General features: G+C 39.0%; 1 pseudogene; it reads left to right on the forward strand.

Annotated features, from left to right (window-relative positions):
- The first annotated feature begins 3,688 nt into the window (after positions 1-3,688).
- LOC127643779 (fibrinogen alpha chain-like) lies at positions 3,689-20,171 on the forward strand (annotated as a pseudogene).
- Positions 20,172-21,437: the final 1,266 nt, after the last annotated feature.

Raw genomic sequence — 21,437 nt, forward strand, 5'->3', positions numbered from 1 at the left:
AAAAAGATTGTTAGCTCATAATGCAGCAACTAATGTTAACATATACAACGTTTCATTTTAATAATGTTTTATTATGCCAACATGTTGAAATGAACGTCAACCAAGATTAATAAGTACTGAAAAAATATTGTTTATTGTTAGGTCAGATAACTACATCAGTTGCCTGTGGTAACTATGGTAGTAACTCATATTACTACCATAGTATCACAGTTTTTTTTTAAATTGATCAAATACAAGTTATCATAGTTTTATTTTCGTAGCAATAACTTTAGTCATTGTAGCATTTTGGAAGACACTTGCTAACATTGTAAATTTTTTGTAGAGATCATTGTTATTCTTGGTGTAAGCAAGTGTCTGCCAAAATGCTGCAATGACTAAAGTTATTGCTACGAAAATAAAACTATGATAACTTGGTATTTGATCAATTAAAAAAAAAACTGTGATACTATGGTAGTAATATGGTACAGTAATGATCCCATGTTAATTGTTATGTTCTTACAGGGGTATCATTTATGGAAATATGGTCAGTTTTTGTAAGGGTAAGAGCATAATAATGCATACTATGGTGAAGTGATTGGTGTTGTGCAATGGCAGCTAAGAGCTGCCCGTCCCATATTAAAACAGCTTAAAATAAACATTTGATCTGTTATCGAAAAGCTCAGTCTTTCAGATGATACTAGAAAACTTGAGCTCCCACCCATTTCCTCCATGCGTCCTTAAGCTCAAGTGGCTGTACTTCATGCTTTTATTGTGCAAATCACAGACTGTGATAATTCACCCTAATAACAAAAATGCAATGAAATTTAACCTTGACGAATCAGTCATTAAGCAATGTTTTGTCCTCTACCCAATAGATGCTACAGATAACAAATTAAGAAAATAGTATACATTTCTATATGCTTTGAAATGCTGCTAATTTTTTTTATTTATTTTTTATTTTTTGAAGGCACATGGTGGCACACATCTGTCATCTATTTTTGGTCTTCATTAATCCTCACCTAACATAATTTGCTCTTAGGGGAACTTTTCTTATGTTAAGGAAAATCATGTATTTTCAAAAAATTAAATATATTAATTAAAATAATATTTTACATTTTAAAGCATAGCTTTTACTTTTATGTTTAAAAGTGTTAAAAATTAAATTAACCAGAATTTTGTGCTCATCCCATTCCCAGACCTTTTAACTTTAATTATTTATAAATCATGCAAATATTTTAGAGAACAATTGTGTTTTCCCTTAAAAACAACAACATATTATTATTATGGAAGCATGTATTTGCCAAAGCAGCAAATTGACAGTTTGAAGACCAGAAGTGTAAGTACTGTAATTATAAGATTTTAACATCATAATATGATAATATTGTTTATTACATGTCACTTCTTATACCTTTGAGTTACTTACTAATTTGAGAACTTTAATTAAAGGACTATTCCAATTATTGCATAATAATAATAATAATAATAATAAAAAAAGAAATCTGTTTCAGATTTCTCGCTATTTCAAAAATATAGTCACAAGACAGAAACAATATGCATGCTAACATGATTTTAGTGTGATAAAATCACATAATAATGTTTTCAGTATAAAGTTTTTGAAAATCTTACAACTTAGTTGTCATGAATATGTAATGTCAACAAATCCCCAAACCCTAAAACAACTGTAAAAATCGACTTACAAAAGAAGAATAAACATCATAAGCGATTCATCTTAAGGAGACAGCAGTACAAAAAGTGCTGTATTACAAAGTTTCACTTGCATCAGAATAGTAGTATCCAAGACAGATTAGAATACAAAAAGAATATATCATTTAATATATAAATAAGTGCATGGTTAAGTGCTCATGGTGATTCGACCAATGAAGTACAGAGAAAGCAAATGTCCAGGAAAGTGTTTTGGGGCCTCTTTGCATTGGTACAATAAGGTGCCGCTCATTAGCTGACTGCAGGCTTCTAGTGGGCACATAGCTATGCTGGAGCAGACCCAGTGACTGTATGCCAGCATAAGAGCCTTGGATTTGATACATGCATCAACAGGCTGCCAGTGAAGAGAGACAAGGAGTGGTGCAACATGCGCTCTCTTTGGTTCAGTGAAGACCAGACATGCTGCTGCATTCTGGATCAGTTGCAGGGGCCTAATTGCATATGCAGGGAGGCCTGCAATGAGAGCGTTACAGTAATCCAGTCAAGTTATGACAAGTGACTGAACAAGAAGTTGTGTGGCATGTTCAGTGAGGAAGGGTTTTATTTTCCTGTTATTGTAGTGTAAATCTATGTGATCAGGCTGTCTATGATATGTGGTCTGTGAAATTGATTTGGTTATCAATGGTGATGTTGTGTTCAACAGCAGGGTTGGCTGGAAAGCCGAGGAGCTCAGACTTCACTGGGTTAAGCTGCTGGTGGTGTTCCTTCATCCAGGCCAATATGTTTGCCAAACAGGTCGAGATTCAAGCACTCACTGCAGTGTCATTGGGCTGGAAAGACAAGTAGAGCTGTGTCATTGGCTTAGCAGTGCTAGGAGAACCCATGTGCTTGAATAAAGGGTCCCAGTGATGATGTGTATATACTGTAGAGAAGTGATGTGGTCCAAGCACTGAGCCCTGAGGTACCCCAGTAAGTACAGGAGCTGAACACCTCTCCAGGCTATTTTGAAGGACCTACCTGAAAAAGGACTTAAACCAGCCTAGAACAGTTGCTGATGCCCAGAGAAGAGAAGGTGGGCAGTAGGATCGGATGGGTGACTGTGTCAAAGGCTGCAGACATTTTCAGTAGAATCAGGACAGATGATCTGGATCCAGCTCTCGCCTGTCTCAGCAACTGACAGACATCAGGGCAGTCTCAGTGGAATGTCCAGTTTTGAAGCCTGACTATTGTCATCCTTTATTGTCACTGACTATATTGTCAGCTTGTTCTGCAAGAGATGTGTTTGAAAACTGCTCTTTCAAGTGTTTTTGCCATGAATGGGATGAGAGAGACCGGTCTGTAGTGTTCTACTTGTGTGGGGTCAAGTGCTGTTTTTTAAAGAAGTTGGGTTACTCAAGCCTGCTTAAATGTAGTGGGGGAAATGCCTGTAAGTAGAGATGTGTTAATTATGTGTGTGAGTGCAGGTAGGATAGACAGAGAGATGGTTTGGAGAAGGTGAAGAAGGAATATGGTCAAGGGGACAGGTGGTGGCGTGGTTGGAGAGGAGGAGTTTAGAGACCTCAGTGTCAGTCAGGGGAAATGCTGTTGATGCTGGGCAAATGCTGTTGAATGAGCTAAACTTGTTATTCCTTAAAGAAACAGTTATTTTCATTTTATTAATTTTGTATGTTTAAAGTTAAAAGTTTCTCCAAAAGTGCTAATATTTGAATGGTAATCAATGCCATGCTCCCACCTTTGTTCTAGGATTTGTGATAAATTGTTTAACATGAAACAATTAGAAGATTTCAATCAAGTAGTCAAAAGGGCCCATGTGCATGTGCTACTAGCTCTTTAAGAAAAGTCATACTGGAGAGTCAGTTCTTTGACAAGCACGTACACAGTGTTTCCCGTAAACAAGTCGATAACAGTTGAGAGTTGTGTAATTTGTGTGTTTGTTTCTCTCTGTGTTTTTGGAAAGAACATGCAGTTTGTCCAAAGAGTGTGTACTTTCAGTGATTTCTAAATGTGGGGGCTGGGGACACAGTGACCGTGGTCAATAATGAGTCAAACTGTTGATCAATCATTAGGGTTCATATGGGAAATATGAGCAGTGTGGCCTGTATTCTGAACAGAGACATCATGAAGCTCACACACTTTCTCCTCTGCCTGGTTGCTGTCTTGTCCTCTGCTTTGGTAAGTGGCTTCACAAATCAACAAAAAAGGATTATAAAATAACACACTTACAACATTTGGGCATTTTTGTGAATACAATAGGGTTTAAATTAAATGTATTAAAATTAATAAATTATTACTATCTGATAATTTTACTTTACCACAGTTCTTTTTATAAGGGATATATACTGTAAGTATTGAAAGTGCTGAAACTGTCACCAGACATCAGGCAATTATAAATGATTTCCTCTTAATGTGTTAAAGAGGTAATAGTATATGATTGTCAATCTGCAATTAATATTCTCCTAAACTAATCATAGTAGTATGCATAATGTTTTTAATAAGTTTGATATTTTTATTAAAAACATTTCATCAGTGTTATAAAATTTTTGTTTACATCCATTTAACTTTACCGCAACAATTATTGTAATTTTTTTCAGGTTTTTCTAAATTTTTGTAAACTCATGTTTCATGTATTGGTCAGAATATGTTTGCACACTTAAAGCAGTGGTTTTCCCTCTCGCTTTCTCTCTTAGTCAGAGGATACCATTGTAGACCCGAGAGGAAGCCGTCCAATTGAGCATGGCTACAAGGCACAAGAAACCTGTCAGACAAAAGAATGGCCTTTGTGTATGGATGAAGATTGGGTATGCAAAGTTATTGCTACTAAAATAAAAATTGGGTTAGAATGTCAAGGTAAGGGTTTCTTTTAGAATTAAGCAATTACATACATTTGCTAAAGAATGAAAACACCCTTTAATTTCTCCAGGGAAGCAAATGTCCATCTGGCTGCCGAATTCAAGGGATCATGGACAAAGCTGACCACGATCTGCTCAAGAAGATCGAGAAGATTCGTAATCTCCTGAACGAGGGAAGGCAACTGTTCAGCTCGGCTGATCAAGTGTCGAAAACGACTTACAGTTACCTGAGAGAACGGCTGACCTCTGATGCAGGTAAACAAAAATCTAAACTTTTAGATTTACTAAAGTATCTTTAGTAAGTTTGATTGTCTTGATGCATGCCAATTTTTGCAAGTTGAAGTATTTTTAAAAAACAGATGTATTAAAAAGCATTCCCCATCTTGTTAGGTAATGATAACAGGTATGCGACATTGGCCGAACAGCTGAGGCATAGGATTTCTGAGATAAAGATTAAAATTGACCGTCAACTCAAGTTATTGGAAGCTCTAAAAACACAGGTCAAGGATCAAGTTGTTGTAATGAAGAAACTGGAGGTGAGAAAAAAACAAAAAAATAAAAACTTTCATTTGTTTTAGAAGGGGATTGGTCATCCAAAAATGCTGATTCTGTCATCATTGACTCACCCTCATGTTGTTGCAAACACATATGACTTTATTTTTTCCATGGGACACAAGATGTTAGGCAGAATGACAGCCTCAGTCACCATTCACTTCCATTGCATCTTTTGGTCACACTTTAAATTAGGTATATTAGGTACTTATATACAAGACTATGTATTTACTGTGTAACTACATATTGATCTGCAAAATTCCCACATTTTCTGCTACTGAGGTTGAGGTAGGAGTAGTTTTAGGAGTAAGGGTAGGGTTAGGGTTAGGGGCTAGAGTTAGTGTTAGGTTTTGGGGTAAGGGTTGGGTTAGGGCTAGGGGTATATTTAATAGTGTAACTACAATTGTATTTAAATGTAATTACAATGCAACAACATGTATGTACGTAATAAGTACATCGTATCAAATGGTTATGCACATAGTAGTTAAGGCCACCTAATAAAAAGTGGGTCCCATCTTTTTTATGTAAATTCAGTGGTTTCTAAGAATTTGACATGTGGAAATAAAAGGACAAAAATATGTCAACATAATCTGGTGAAAGGAATGTTCTATACTACTTATATTATATTATATAAGGGATATTCTGGGTTCCATACAAGTTAAGCTCAATCGACAGTATTTGTGGCATAATATTGATTACCACAAAAGTTTATTTTGACTTTTGACCCCTCCTTTTCTGTAAAAAAATCAAAAACCTGGATTACAGATCCTATGCAAGTGAATGGGGTCAATTCATAAACATTACAATACTTAATGTTTTAAAAGTACAGCCAAGTTGTAAAAAATATGCATTTTAACATGATTATTTAATTATAGCCAAACTTTGTTTCCATGACTATGTAATGTCAACAAACACTGAAACCCTATAGTGACTGTAAAAATTATGATTTAAACAACTTTACAGCTCAAGAAGCTTTAACAGAAAAATTAATGTAAGTGCTTTTATAGGGACGGACGAGTCTATATATGTTTTTGTGGTAATCAGCATTATGCCACAAATGCTATATTGAGCTTAACTTGTTTTGAACCCGGAGTATTCATTTACACTTTTTTGACAGCAATTTTGGCTTGTTAATAATAACAGAAAATAATTTAAATTGTTTAAAATCTTTTTTTAAATCATTAATTAAAGCACAGCTATATTAACCCTTACAAAACATGTAGAGTTCTGACAAACTTGACGCAAACTTGATGTTAATTTCCTTCTCATTATATTTTTACACGCAAATAAGCTTGCAATTCACTACAAATGTTTGCCAGAAGTTTGCAGCTCTTCACTGGTAATGATGAACCTGCAGCATACCTTTGGCAACAATGAAGAGTTTGCCGCAAATCTCATTTGCATGTGAAAATAATGAGTGGCAAATTTGTGTCAAGTTTGCTAGAACTCTTTTGTAAGGGAAGGCATTAACAATGGAAGTCCAAGTGTAGAAGCAAAAATGTTAATTTTGTGTTTTTGTTGAAGCGCTTACATAAAAGATTCAGTTAAAAAACGTTTAATATCCATTTAATGTCCAAATATTCCTTTTCGAGGTAGAAGAACCTCTGGTTATGCTTTAATTCTTGTGGGTGGATTTGTCTCTATGTAAACAGGCCCTTGTGGTGTCCTTGAACATATCATTCAAAAGTTACCAACTTTACATGGTCAATACATTGAAGTTGAAAGACATTATGTATAGTGTGTTTTTATCTGCAAGGCAATTAGTCTGCATTGAATTCAAGAATATTATTAAAGCATTAGTCTTTTTCTCTTGGCAAAGGTTGACATTGACATCAAGCTGCGTGCTTGCAAGGGCTCTTGCGCCAGCTACAGTGAGTTCAAAGTGGACAGGGAAAGCTATGTGACACTGGACAAGCAAATGGACAATCTGAATGCTCTGAATGTGCAGAGTGTGTCGACTGTAAGTACCCTGGGAGTTATGAAAAGCAGGCCTTTGAAGGACGTAGTGGTGCCCTCCATCTACAAGACTACATCGGGGACTGGCACTGCCGAGCAGAAGCGGCTGCTCTTTGGAGACGTGGGTCAGATGAAGCTTTCTCTGGAAGCCGAAGGTTCCACTGCAGAATCTGCTGCCACAGTTAGCAAATTCCCCACAGGTATGGATTCAAGTTCCCCTTCTACATCATATTCTTCCCACTCTGAGTCAGTTGCCCTTTGCACCAAGACTACACGCAAGGTGATAACGCACACCAAAGACGGCCCTGTGGAGAAGGTTGAGGTTACAGAAAGTGGGTCTGGCTGTGAATCTGTAGGAAAGCAAGGAATTTCAGATCAAGATGACAAGTCTATCACTACTTTCAGTCATGGGACTGACAATCTAGGTGGCTTTAGTGATCAAGACTTCTTCAAAGGGCTTGGCACTAACTCACAAAAGGTTTCCTCATCTTCTTCCTCGACATTCTCCTCCTCGAAAACAATTCTGGCAGATGGAAGCAAAGGTTCAAAGACCACCATCTCTAGTGACCCATTTTTTGGGGAAGACTTCGGGGCATTTATGCACAGTGATGTGGGAGTAGATATTCCCGACATCCATGCGCGAAGTGTGAAATCACAGGATGAACGTAAGGGTGGTGGCAGAGGTACACTCGAGTAAACTCAAGTGAACCATTAAAGATATTTCTCTTGATAATACCGAACATGTTATCAAGAGTTTGCTTTAGAGCTTCTTGGAAACATAAGTTAAGTAATTTTAACATGTTACATTTATTTGTATTAAAAAGCTCATAATATATCCAGAAAAAGTTGTAAACGATGTTGAAGTGAAACTAAATAAAAAGTAGTTAAAAAGCAAGATACTGACATTTGTTTTATGTGTATAGCGCTTTTTATAACACACATCGTTTCAAAGCAGCTTTGCAGAAAATCATGCATTAACGGAAAATGAAAATGAAATATCTATAAGTCTTAAAGTCATCATTGTGTAGTTTGATTAAATATGATTGTAAATTGTGTATAAAACTTTTTAAAATAATTCAATAATAATTGTATTTAAAACCCCAGTGAGCAAGCCGAAGGCGACTGTGGCAAGGAACACAAAACTCCATAAGATGATAGTTAATGGAGAAAAATAGCCTTGGGAGAAACCAGGCTCACTGTGGGGGCCAGTTGCCATCTGGTTAACCAGCATGAATATAATGCCAATATTAGTTATTTTTGTGCAGTCCAAGGTTCAGTCCATGGTTTAAAATTAGTAAACGAAGTAAGTGTTAAGGGCCAATGTTTAAACAAAGATTTTGTATGAATTGTATGATTAAAGACTAATGTATTTGAAGTTCATCTTGGAAGAACTACACAATTTCACATAGATTCATTATCCTTTGTTAACTGGCTGATGAAGGATTTTGTTGGCAATTAATTGATAGTCTATGTATTCCATTTTAAGAATATAGACCATCATTAGACCAAGGTAATGCAGGCCGAGGTTAGTGAGGTGCATCGCAGTTCAACTGGCAGGTCATTTCTGTAAGGTCTATCCTAAGTCCAAGGTTCAAGCAGTGGCATATAAAGTACCCCATATCTTATGGTTGGAGTTGGCATCAGTTCATCCTCTGAAGTCCATCGTAATAAACTGAAATGATATCTGGCTGGCTCCGGTGGCATTTAGTTGTCATCACTTAGAGACATGTAGCAGTGGAGTCAGACACCAAGCAGGAATGGAGCTAGATCCGGCCGGTTCTGGTGGCCTCGGCATAGGAATCCCAAAGTCGAGACAGGGGTACAAATAGAATCATATTAGCGTAAATTTCATAACATTTTTTGTAGAGTTATTGATCATGATAGATTGTTTCTGGTTCTGGCAGACCTAACTAAAACAGCCTAATTGTGAGTTGATTGATAATTAGGTGCACGCCTGGCTAAATAGATGAGTCTTTAGTCTAGACTTAAACTGAGTGAGTGTGTCTGCATCCCAAACAGTGTTAGGGAAACTATTCTATTGTTTTGGAGCCAAATATGAAAAGGATCTACCTCCTTTTGTGGATTGTAATACTCTAGGAAATATTAACAGGCCAGAATTTTGTGATTGTAATGAACGTGATTTAATATATCATGGTAGAAGGTCACTAGACCATCTGGAGATAGACCATTCAAAGCTTTGTACGTAGTTAACAAAATTTTTAAATTAATATTAAATTTAACAGATAGCCAATGTAACAATGATAAAATGGGCCTAATATGATCATATTTCTTGGTTCTAGTCAGCACTCTAGCTGCTGCATTTTGAACCAATTGAAGTTTATTTACTGAACTTGCTGGACATCCTCCCAGTAATGCATTACAATAATCTAGTCTTGAGGTCATGAACACATTAATTAGTTTTTCGGCATCAGCAACAGAGAGCATGTGTCATAACTGAGCAATATTGGAATAGGTGGAAGAATGCTGTTCTACAAACATCTGTATAGACGTTTGTGCTCTTAAGGCTAATTCACGCTCCCCTAGAAATGTCAACAAACAAATGACACAGTATGCATTTATGCACTATGCACTCAGCCAGATAGTGTATGCATTATTTAATTGTAGTACTGTCTCAAATGGAACACTAAAGTTTTTTTTAACTACATGGAAGCATTAGCCATTTTTCAGACATATGTGATGTGTTGCCGCTAGCTTTAGCGCATTAGCGAACTCGAATAATAATACCATACATATTCACACTATGTGGGATGACGGTAAAGCATTAAACTCACATTTGCAAAGAGCTGTCCTCACAGACGTTTTGCTACTCGCCACATTCAACAATGATTAGGGGTTCAAGCCTGAAGGGCTGAAACCCTATTGTAATTGAAATAAATTATTATTATTCTGCCCAAAAACTGAAAGCTGAAACAACCATTCGGCCTCAAGGTGGCACTATAGTGATCATGTTTACTTTTTAGCCCATAACTCCTAAACCATTTGTCGCACACTTAATTGTCTAACACCATTGGATTCCTTGGCTCAAGACGGGAAAAATATGTATATCTCCGATGAAAATGTATATATGAAAATTCTTGTGCTAATTTGCATTACTAGATAAACCTTTTTATCGAACTCGTCCTAGGCCATATGTCCGATTCGCATGAAAATTGGGGTGTGTCTATTATGAACCCTCCTGACAAAAGTTATCGAAGGAATTTTGATTCGTCAAAGTGTTGCGAAGATATAAGCCAACAAATTGTTCAGGCGTCATCCATTTGTACGTATTGACCAATATCTACCAAATGAAAAGGCAAAATTTGATACACATAGACAACAGGACATTCTGAGGATGCACGCAAAGTCGTGAAAGCTTTTGCCTGTAGGTGGCGCTACAACAAAATAAATGCTCATTACGCTGCAACCGTATGATCAATGAAGTTGAAAATTGGTATGCGTCTTGTAGGGGCCAAAGGCTAACATATCCAACAATATCAGTCAGACAAATAAAAAACCATGGCCGCCAGCAACTATTCAAATTTCAGCAGCTAATAACATCAAATCTGAATGGCCGACCATTTCGAAACTGGAGATATATGTAGACAGTGTCAGAATGAGGCTGTGTACCAAATTTATCTGTAACAAAGGTATTTACATTTTAGCCAACAACTCTGCAACCTAGTTGAATAATTTATGCCTTTTTTTCCTTTAATTCCTTGCACCAAGACCTACTAAAAGTATATCTTCATTTTATTGCATTTGATAAAATGTTTCTGGTATTCCAATTCTCTAAAAAAGCAACTTTTCGAACTCCTACAAGGCCTTATATCCGATTCCCACAAAAATTGGATCCTTGGATCCAGAACTATGAATCCTCCTGACAAAAAGGATTTTTGATTTGTTGAAGCGTTGCGAAGATATTAGACAACAATTGGTCAAGTGTCGTCTATTTTGTATGTATTGACCAATATCTACCAAATGAAAAGGCCAAATGTTATGAAACTTGATACACATATCCAACAGCACATTTTGAGTCAAGAAAGGTGGCGGCTTACGACCGATCTTGGACCTGCGAGTTTTCAACCGGGCTCTGTCCAAACTCCCGTTCAAAATGCTCACCCAGAAACAAATTCTGTCTGGCGTCCGGCATCTAGATTGGTTCGCAGCGGTAGACCCGAAGGACGCGTACTTTCACGTCTCGATCCTGCCACGACACAGACCCTTTCTACGGTTCACGTTCGACGGTCAGGCGTATCAGTACGAAAGTCCTGCCCTTCGGCCTGTCTCTGTCCCCTCGCGTCTTCACGAAAGTTGCAGAGGCAGCCCTTGCCCTGCTCCAAGAAGCCGGCATACGCATACTCAATTACCTCGGCGATTGGCTCATCCTTGCCCCCTCGCAAGAGTTACTATGCGCTCACAGAGTCCAGGTGCTTAGGCACCTCAGCCGTTTGGGGCTTCAGGTCAACTGGGAAAAGAGTAAGCTCGCCCGGTTCACAGTATCTCTTTTCTCAGCATGGAGTAAGACGTCTCTCCAACGAGCGTGCACAGTCAGTGCTGAAATGCCTCGCTTCCTACAAGCCAGGCACTGTGGTCCCTTTAACGTTTCCAAAGGCTCCTGGGGCATATGGCATCCTCTGCGGCGGCAGCCGCGCCGCTGGGGTTGATGCATATGAGACCACCTCAGCACTGGCCTCAGACTCGAGTCCCGAGACGTGCATGGCGCCGTGGCACGCACTGTGTGAGAATCACCACCGCCTGCCGCCAAACCTTCAAACCCTGGACAGACCTCTGCTTTCTACGGGCAGGAGTACCCTTGCAGCAGGTGTCCCGATGCGTCCTGGTCACAACCGACGCATCCAAACTGGGTTGGGGCGCCGTGTGCAACAGGTACGTAGCCGCACCGGCCCCGCTGTGTTGGCACATCAACTGCCTAGAGATGCTGGCTGTTTTCAATGCCCTGAGGAAGTTTCTCCCGTTAATTCGAGACAAACATGTCCTAGACAGGTCAGACAGCACCACAGTGGTAGCCTACATAAATCGCCACAAGCGACTCAAGTCACTGTGCCACTCGCATCCCAGGCAACCTCAGTGTGATAGCGGACGCGCTGTCACGACAATGCTTGCCCAGCGGGGAGTGGAGGCTCCACCCCCAGTCGGTCCAGCTGATCTGGGACCGGTTCGGCAAGGCCCAGGTAGACCTGTTTGCCTCCCAAGAAACCTCCCACTGCCCGCTCTGGTATGCCCGGACAGAGGCTCCCCTCAGGGCAGGTGCTTTGGCACACAGCTGGCCCACGGGGCTGCGCAAGTACGCATTGTCCCCAGTGAGCCTTCTTGCACAGGTGCTGTGCAAGGTCAGCGAGGACGAGGAGCAAGTCACCTTGGTGGCCCCCTATTGGCCCACTCGGACTTGGTTCTCGGACCTCATGCTTCTTGCAACAGCCCCTCCCTGGCGAATCCCCCTGAGGAAGGACCTTCTTTCTCAGGGACGGGGCACGCTCTGGCACCCTCACCCAGCCCTCTGGAACCTCCACGTCTGGCCCTTGGACGGGATGCGGAAGATCTAGCTGGTCTATCATCGACCGTCGTAGATACTATTAACCATGTCAGAGCCCCCTCTACCAGGCATCTTTACGCCTTAAAGTGGCGCCTATTCGCAAATTGGTGTTCTTCCCAGGCTGAAGATCCACAGAGGTGCGTGGTTAGGTCAGTGCTCGTGTTCCTACGTGTCGATGCCATTTCACTGGCTTATCACACCCAGGCCGTGCCCTCCCTTGCAGGTCCTAGCTCACTCAACCAGGAGTGTTGGGCACTAGCCAGGGGCACCTCCCTAGCAGACATCTGCAGAGCAGCAGGGTGGGCAACACCTAACACTTTCGCGAGATTCTACGATCTCCGAATTGAGTCAGTATCGTCCCGTGTTCTCTCAGGTCCGAGCCCGTAGAACTCGGTAACACGCTGACGATCTGGCCGGGTGAATCGCTTGCGCCTAGCACCCTTTCCCTCAGCCGAGGTAAAATAGTGCACCTTTGTTCCCGGGAGACCCCATCTTCGGATCCCTGGTTGATTCATCCCTAGCCCTTTTGGGTCTGCAGTTCAGCGGAGGAACTCGCCGACCCAAGCCACTACGGGTACTCAATCTACCCTGTACTGGAATAGGTGCTCCACAGGTTAAGGCCTCCTGTTCGGACTCCCCCTGTGTGTAATTCCGCGGTACTGTCCCCTCACGAGCGGACCCCCGTTTCTCCCTTAGGCAGTTCTAGCTGCCTCAGTCGCCATGCTGTAGCTTCCCCCCTCCATGAGGTTGGATCTACCACCGCGCCAACTTTCCCACATAGGACCCAAGCGGCCATGTGATGTATTCGCCACTCTTTGCCTCCCCTGCAGGGTAGGTGTGGTCTCCGCAGGGTCTTCTCCCCCTGAAAGAATAGGAAACTGGGTAAGACCCCCTTCCCTTAATTCCACGTCGCTGAGCCGAGCCACTGTTGTGGCCGGACCATTTCTGGCTCCTCAGAAAAATCCTGAATGAACTCCCGTATTCGCCCCGCTTAAATGCCCATATGTCCGGGGGCGGGATATGCAAATACCGTCTGCCAACTTCTCATTGGCCTTTTTTCATAGAACAGAGGTACATATCGCCGCTCAAGAGAGACCCCTGGTGTCGCTTCTCCGACACAACTTCTCGTTCCCTCCATCGGCAAACGGAGGTTACATACGTAACCTAGACGTTACCTGCTATTGTGAACTACATCTAGGACTCACTAGGTCAATAATTATCAAAGAAAAGTTTAAATTGAGTTATTTATTTAGTTATTTAGGGGTTGCATTTATCATGTGGGTTTGACCAAGTGTATCCAAAAGCCTATAATTCCTAAAATAAATATTCCAATTTCTAAAACCTTTTTGGAGATTGGGTGCTTTATGACTTTATAACAGTTAAAAAGTTTAAAACAAAATCACCATAACAATTATCCTGTTTCTGGATATTTCAACACAAGGCATAAGAGTCATATTTAACACCAGTTTGCAAATTCAGCAACTTACAAAGTACATATACAAATACATACCTTTTTTTGCATACTTTGAATGTTTTTAAAAGGCTTGAACCCCGACAATTTCTGCTTGCCAGCATTGCGAAGAGGTAACCACACATCATCCACTAAGCAGGGCTAGCCACAACCGCTGAGTGCATGAAGCGATCAGCATTCCATGCTCAGTTATTTTGGTTATAGAAGTAATTCAGCCAGGTACTCATACTACTTATCTTTTCGTTGCATTTTAAGTGTGAACACACTACTTACACTACGTATACTACACAGTGGTGTAGAACAGTCTGCAATTTGGGACACAATTCAATATTTAAAATACTAAAGTTGGCTATTGGATTTAGTTGGAACATAAAAAGATGATTTTGGATTAGTCATTTTTTTGGATAAACTGTCCAGCTGTTTTTATTAGCATTTTGTTGGGGCAGTGTGAATTAGTTTTTTGTGAAAACATAACTGCATTTTGAATCTCTGGGGTGAATTGTCAATGTGGCTTTGGTCTAATGAGCAGGTGTGTAATCTTCTTTCAGATTGCATTGAAATTCTGCAGAAGCATGCATATGGTGGTCAGAGTAGCCTGTTCAAAATAAAGCCGGCTGGGTCACAGGAGGTAATAGAGGTTTACCGTGACCAGGGTACAGGGTTGGGGGGCTGGACTCTGGTTCAGCAGAGGGAGGATAGGTCTGGTAACATCAGTCACTCTTGGAATTAGAATCAGGCTGGTTTTGGCCAGATAGACAAACAGGGTAAGGGAGAGGTCTGGATCTGGAACAAGTTCTTACACCTTCTCACCTCTCAGAATGACAGTCTTCTGAGGGTGGAGCTGCAGGACTGGGAAGGGAAGGAGGTCTATGCAGAGCACAAGGCAGAGGGATTTGTGCTGACTTTATCAGATTATGTTGGTGACGCATGTGATGGATTGGGGAATGGACATCCCAATCTTCCATCCTTCCTTTCACATGCTGGTATGAAGTTTAGCACCTTTGACAGGGGCAATGATAAATGGGAGGAGAACTGTGCAGGCATGGTGGAGGATGGTGGTACAATAACTGCCAGTCAGCTAACCTCAATGGGGTGTATTATAAAGGAGGCCATTACAGTCCTAGCACCAAAGTCCCATATGAAATTGAGAATGGAGTTGTGTGGCTCAGAGGGGTTACCAGGATATCATGTTTGGGGGGGCATTTGGCTTGTTTGGGGGAACATAAACAATTGAAAAAATCGAGCAAAATTAAGCTATACTACACACAATCTGTTTTAGTGCATATCTTTTTCTAAGCCAGGAACCCAGAGATAGGCACAGGGCCCCTATTAGACTATAGGGCTTAAACTGGATTTTTGTTGTGTCAGACCTCACTCATCTGCTAGCGATGGAAAAATATGCGCAAAACAATCCACTTTTAAATTGTAATTTATCACCAGATGCAGAGGCGTTTCCAGCATTGAAGGGCATCCGGGGCTTAGCCCAGACAATTTTATTTTCACACTAGCAACCACTTCCCTGTAGTCCAAAGCTGGTGAGAGGGTATTCTTTGAGTTTTGCTCTTGCTGGGCCTGTTTCTACAGTTTTTAAATCTTCCACTCTAGTACTATCCTCAACATCCTCTCTCCTCCCTGAATCATCTGTGATGCAAAAGAACAGATACAGCACATAACGCATTGCAAATCAGCTTCAAACAACTAATTCATCAAGTGCTACATATGTCAAATTGTGGACCAATACCATTGAAGAAAATGTATTGGGAAGAGCAGATCAGTGGGATTGCCCTTAGATCTATCATGATTCTTGAATTTTCATGTACATTAACATAAAGTCATCACAAAAGAGTTATATTATAGTGAGTAAAGTGAGGTAAAAAAAATATTGAATATAAATAATTTATATTTTTTGACATAAATAGTCAAAATGATGTATAAGATCCTAAGTTAAAGCAATACATGAATGACTTTAGTCTAAGTTCATTGACACACTATGACATCGAACTGTATATAATTCTCATCATCTCTATGAGAATAATTCATCTGTCAAAATCCTTTCATTAGGATCATTGAGATAAACAATGTTTCACTTTTAACTTTCTCTAAAGTAAAGTGACTGATTAATTGTTACCAGTTTCCATGCCTGATTCTGGCACAGCTGCTGCTCCTCAGTCTGTAGCTCATCTTTGCTACACTCTACAAAACCATTTAATCAAATCAAAGTTTATATTTCCTACAAACTAATATCACAAACCAAGTCACACATATATTTTATGTTAATGCTTATTGGTTATCCTTAGCAAAAACAACACCTGATAAACAAGAAAAGTACGCTCCGAAGGGGCTCAAACCGCGGTCTCCGGCGTGAGAGGCGACTGCGTTAACTCGGAGCTACCAAGCTGCATCAATCTAAACAAGGAGGTTATAGGCTACAACTCTTGAGGTTTAGCCTACTGTGGGTAAAAGCCAGCTAGATGATGATCTTAAGACTTTAAGGACAAAAACAAATGTGATTTCTTACCCACTGACTTCTTTCGGAAAAATCCCCAAAGCCTCATTTGCTTAATTTTTGCTGTCTTTCCTGCTAATTGCCGTTAACTCGCCACTAAGTAACGTTAGTTGATGTCAACGACTGTGCAAGCTCCTCCTCTACCTGCTGCATATTCAACAGAGAGGAAGAAACGGAGTCGCCCATAGGCTACCGACAGCAAAGGAACTTATTCTATAGGCTAGATTATGCCTATGTCTATTTTTACAGGCTGTATGCAGTATGTGCAAAGCCAAAGCACAATGAAATAAGGCAACTTATGATTTCGGGGGTTTACATAGGCTTTTGTCCGGTTTCATATTTGTCAGTCAACTATTCAAAATACATTCGGGGCTACACTCAAAACAACAGATGGACAGATTATTTCTCAAATTCTCAGGGGAGGCAGAGCTTATCCTAGGGAGGCACTGCCTCCCCCCTCCCCCTAGACACGCCCCTGGTGTGGCTGCCTTTCAAACCAGCTGATTACTCCCTCAACTTAGTGAGAATGAAGATCAGACCTAAAGAGATGTAAACAGTGGTTAATGAGGAATAAGGACAGATGCATAGTGTTTTGAAGTATCATTATGGTCATATATGATTATATAAATCTATAATGCTGCCATGTAAATTTCACACAACCAACTAACCTCATGTGTTCAATAAAATGTGTTCACTTCAAAGTTTGCGATGTGTCTCTTTATTTCAAAATATCTTCTTTCATTGTTATTTCTGGAAATACAAGCCTCACTTTGGCAGCTGTAGACAGCTGACAAAACGCATATTACACCAGCAAACAAAATGGTTTCAAATGTGTTCATTTTGGTATTGCAATTGATTTAATAATTCAATAAATACAATTTATTTAGTCTGCTGTGATATCCTAAACTTCATATTACCATTCTGACCATAGATTAAATAAGATAATGCTAAAAAGGCAGTTACCATACTTCAATATATAGTATGTTCAATATACAGTACTGTGCACATAAGATGTTTCACACAAACATTTGTCTTAAGATGGTTATTTATACCTTCTGATTTAGTGTGTCAATAGGAAATATACATTTTAGACTCCCAAACAACTCTATTTCCTTTTGCGAATAGAATAGAATAATTCAACTGAACATTGAGTCAGTCTGGGATTACACGAAGAGACACAAGCAATTATGACAAAAATAGATCGAAAAACTGTGGTGAATTCTCCAAGAAGCTTGGAACATCCCATCTGTCAACAACCAAGAAAAACTGTGTCCTGGTGTACCTAATAGAATTGGGGCTGTTTTAAAGGCAAATGTGGTCACACTTAATATTGATTTAGCTTTTTTATGTTTACTGGACTTTGTATGACATTAAGTGATAAATTAAAACTATTTATGTCATTATTTTTGCAAATGTTTTCACAAGTGCCTAAAACTTTTGCACATTACTGTATATTCAAATATTCATTATAAGCACTCCACAATCATGTCTTACTGGTTAAGATACAACAAATGATGGGTTGTCTCTAACTTCATATTTTATTCTTTCAATACCCTAAGGGCAAACAAAGAGCTTACAACTACATGTCACATATTATGATGTCATTTCTCCTTCATATGAATGCCATTTTTAAAAGCAGCAATCACTTAAATAGACTCATAAACATTAAAGGTTAATGCAAGTGTTTTTGGTTTGTTGCAGTGTGTAAGGCCTTGCAACAAGGTCTCAAACAACCTAATCGCTATAGTAACAGCAGAGGATTTGGACAGTGTACAGCAAGGAAAACATATCTTTTGTGCTCTGATGATGAGATGGTAAGTTTAAACTGTTTTTCGTAATTTTTTTAAAGCAATTCACCTGCCTCACCTCTAATTAAGAAGATTATAAGTCAATTATACAAATTATTAAAAATATTACACTTATATTTAAAAAAAAGTACTTCTACTTCTACTAATAGTAATACATTATAACAATACATTTTGAATATACATTTTAAATTAAAATATATACAGTTATATTAATTAAATGGAACAAAAATATTAACGTTATTCCATTATTTCTTGAAGCAGTTATATCTCTTGCTTCTTGGAGCTTTCTTGACTGTGTCTTTTTTTGTATAAAATTTTTTTGCAGAGGGATAAATGTCCATCTGGGTGTCGACTGGAGGGCTTTATTGATATGGCAGAGGAAGACATTCAGAAACGTCTGAGAAAAATTTGTGAAAGGATTCAACATAATCAGGATATCACATCGTCTGTAATGCAAAAGAGTGTCCAGTACTATTGGTCACAAAGGAAAACTATCATCCAAACATTCAGTATGTTAAATGTATGAATGTCCTTAAAAAAAAATACATATCTAATCCTCAAACTAAGGTAACTAAATACTAGAGGAACCGTTTGGGGTTTCTAAACATGCCACACTGGCAGAAGACTCTGAGGAACCTCTAGTTTCCCTTTTTTTTTGATGTGCCTTAAATGTTCTGTTCTGTAATTAAGGAACAACAATATACTGTATACTTCAAGGGCCTAAAACCTTTCCCTTGTTTTGAAGTTACTGGAGGAACTTGTCATTTTAGCATTAAATAGGAACAAAATGCTTAGTTTACAGATCTACATGAACTTACTAAAGTGGTCTATTGGTATTGTTTCTGTGCAGTGCAAGAGATCAGATATGCTGAGTTTGCTGAAGAACTACACAGAAACCTAACATTCCTGCACAATCGGTCTGCAGAGCTTTCAAAAGAATTACAGAAGAAGCATCGTATGGTCTGGGATCAGATAAATGAAATTCGCCGAATTGAGGTATATGGAATGTCTGTGTCTTTTTAAGGTCAAACTCTCTTTTTGTCAATTAGATAATTCAGGTTCACTTAATCAATGTATATGGACAAATGTTCTGCAAAATTGTCTGAGTCAGGGATTTCAGTGTTTGTTTGAAGTTGAAATTTAACTTTTGGCCTAATTCAGAGTTGTTTTTGTTGAATTTTTGGTGTTCAGGTGGACATTGACATCAAAATCCGTGCATGCAAAGGGTCATGCAAGCAAACCTTTGACCACGCCATTGATAACGAAGGCTTCAATGCTATGAGGAACAAAATGGCAGAGTTCTACATTCCCTCCAAGAGGCAAAAGTCATTCTCCAAAAAACTCATACTCCAGTCTGTTGAACGGCCCAGTGTGCCCCCCACTTACCGAAAAATCCCCATTTTTCGCAATGAGCTCCTTACAAAGTTTGAGGACATTGAGCAGCATCAGGTGGTTTTGGATGAATTTTAGAAGCTATTTAGGAATATATATTTTTATATCTGTGGGTTGATTGAAAAGTGACAAAATACTGCACCTCATATTCTATGATTTGGTTGTCTATTTAATACATGTATTTATATGACATTTATTTTGTGTCAATGCATTAATACAGTTTTCTGTTCTTGTTTCAGTGTTATACATCTAACTTATGTCCAATACTCCAAGTACAGTGTTCAACTATTGCTCAAATATTGTAATTCTTAACAGTATTGACAAATACAACAAAAGATAACTTTTTCTGTGCCTTAGTTGCTACTGACAACCAAATGAAAATGCGAAATCAGACTGCCAGAGACAATGTATTAAAATATTTAAATAAAACATTACAAAACTGTGTCATGGATTGTTTTTTAACTTTCATTTCAAAATAATTTTATTTCAGTGTAACAATTAGCCCTTAATGTATTACATGCTGAAATGCTCTTTTATAACACATATCTTCTAAATCAATCCTATACCTTCTAGAATATATGGTTAATCAAAATAAAATCATTAAATTAATAATTTTATGAATCAGTATCATGAAATAGACAAAAAAATATATAAAATCATTAAATATATTATTAAATCAATACATTTCCCCTTGTATTTAATTTTAGCACTAGTTTGAGTCTATTTTCATTTTAGTATTATCTTTTTTTTTTTTTTTTTCATTTAAGCACAAGCTTCTTTTGTTTTACATTCATTTTCAGAGTTACAGTTTTTCAGGGTTGAGAGTTTTCAGGGTTCGAGTTTCTCAACGACAGTCTGTGAAAAGACAATGCTAAAATGAAAATGTAAACAAACTAGTGCTAAAATGGAATACAAAGGACATCTATTGAATGATTTTGTGATTTAAACTGGTCATTGCAAGAGGAATAAAAATGTCCTTGATCTTTTGACACACACAAGGTCATTGAACTTTAAAAACATACTGTAAGTTTCAGAACTCAAAACTTCCTCTTATCTGCAAAAAGAGCATTTGTTGAAACCAAGCTGCCAAAATGACTCGTTCTTTACTTCCTCCACATTGTGATTTAATAATTAATAACAATAACACATCAACGCCTTCTTTACCTTATCACTTCGGTAGCTAGCCCAGCAGCGGTGAGCAGTGAGCAGTGAGATGGCAAGTAGAGAGAGCAGGTCAGTCAAGAGCAGAGAACCAATCATAACAGTGGGCATTTACTGTCAAGTCTTATAGTAGAAGCAGCACCAAAACCGAGTGTATCTGACAGAGGGTCAGAATGAGGGTAGGATAATGATCAAGTTTTACAAATTTATAACTTTCCTAGTATTATAAATGAACCTCAAGGAACAAATAAAATTATAAAAAAATTCATCTCATGACCCCACTTTTTTACCCCTCCCAAATCTCAGTTGCCTCCGTGTCTGAGACCGTCATTCCACGCATCTTATCACGTGGCTTGCTGAGTGCATTACCACAGTGACGTAGCACGTGTGGAGGCCCACGGCATCCAAGCACAACTCACAACACGCCCCACCAAGAGCGAGAACCACACATTATAGTGACCACGAGGAGGTTACCACATGTGACTCTACCCTCCCTAGCAACCGGGCCAATCTGGTTGCTTAGGAGACCTGGCTGGAGTCACTCAGC

This window comes from Xyrauchen texanus, chromosome 5, assembly GCF_025860055.1.
Source record: "Xyrauchen texanus isolate HMW12.3.18 chromosome 5, RBS_HiC_50CHRs, whole genome shotgun sequence".
NCBI lineage: Eukaryota > Metazoa > Chordata > Actinopteri > Cypriniformes > Catostomidae > Xyrauchen > Xyrauchen texanus.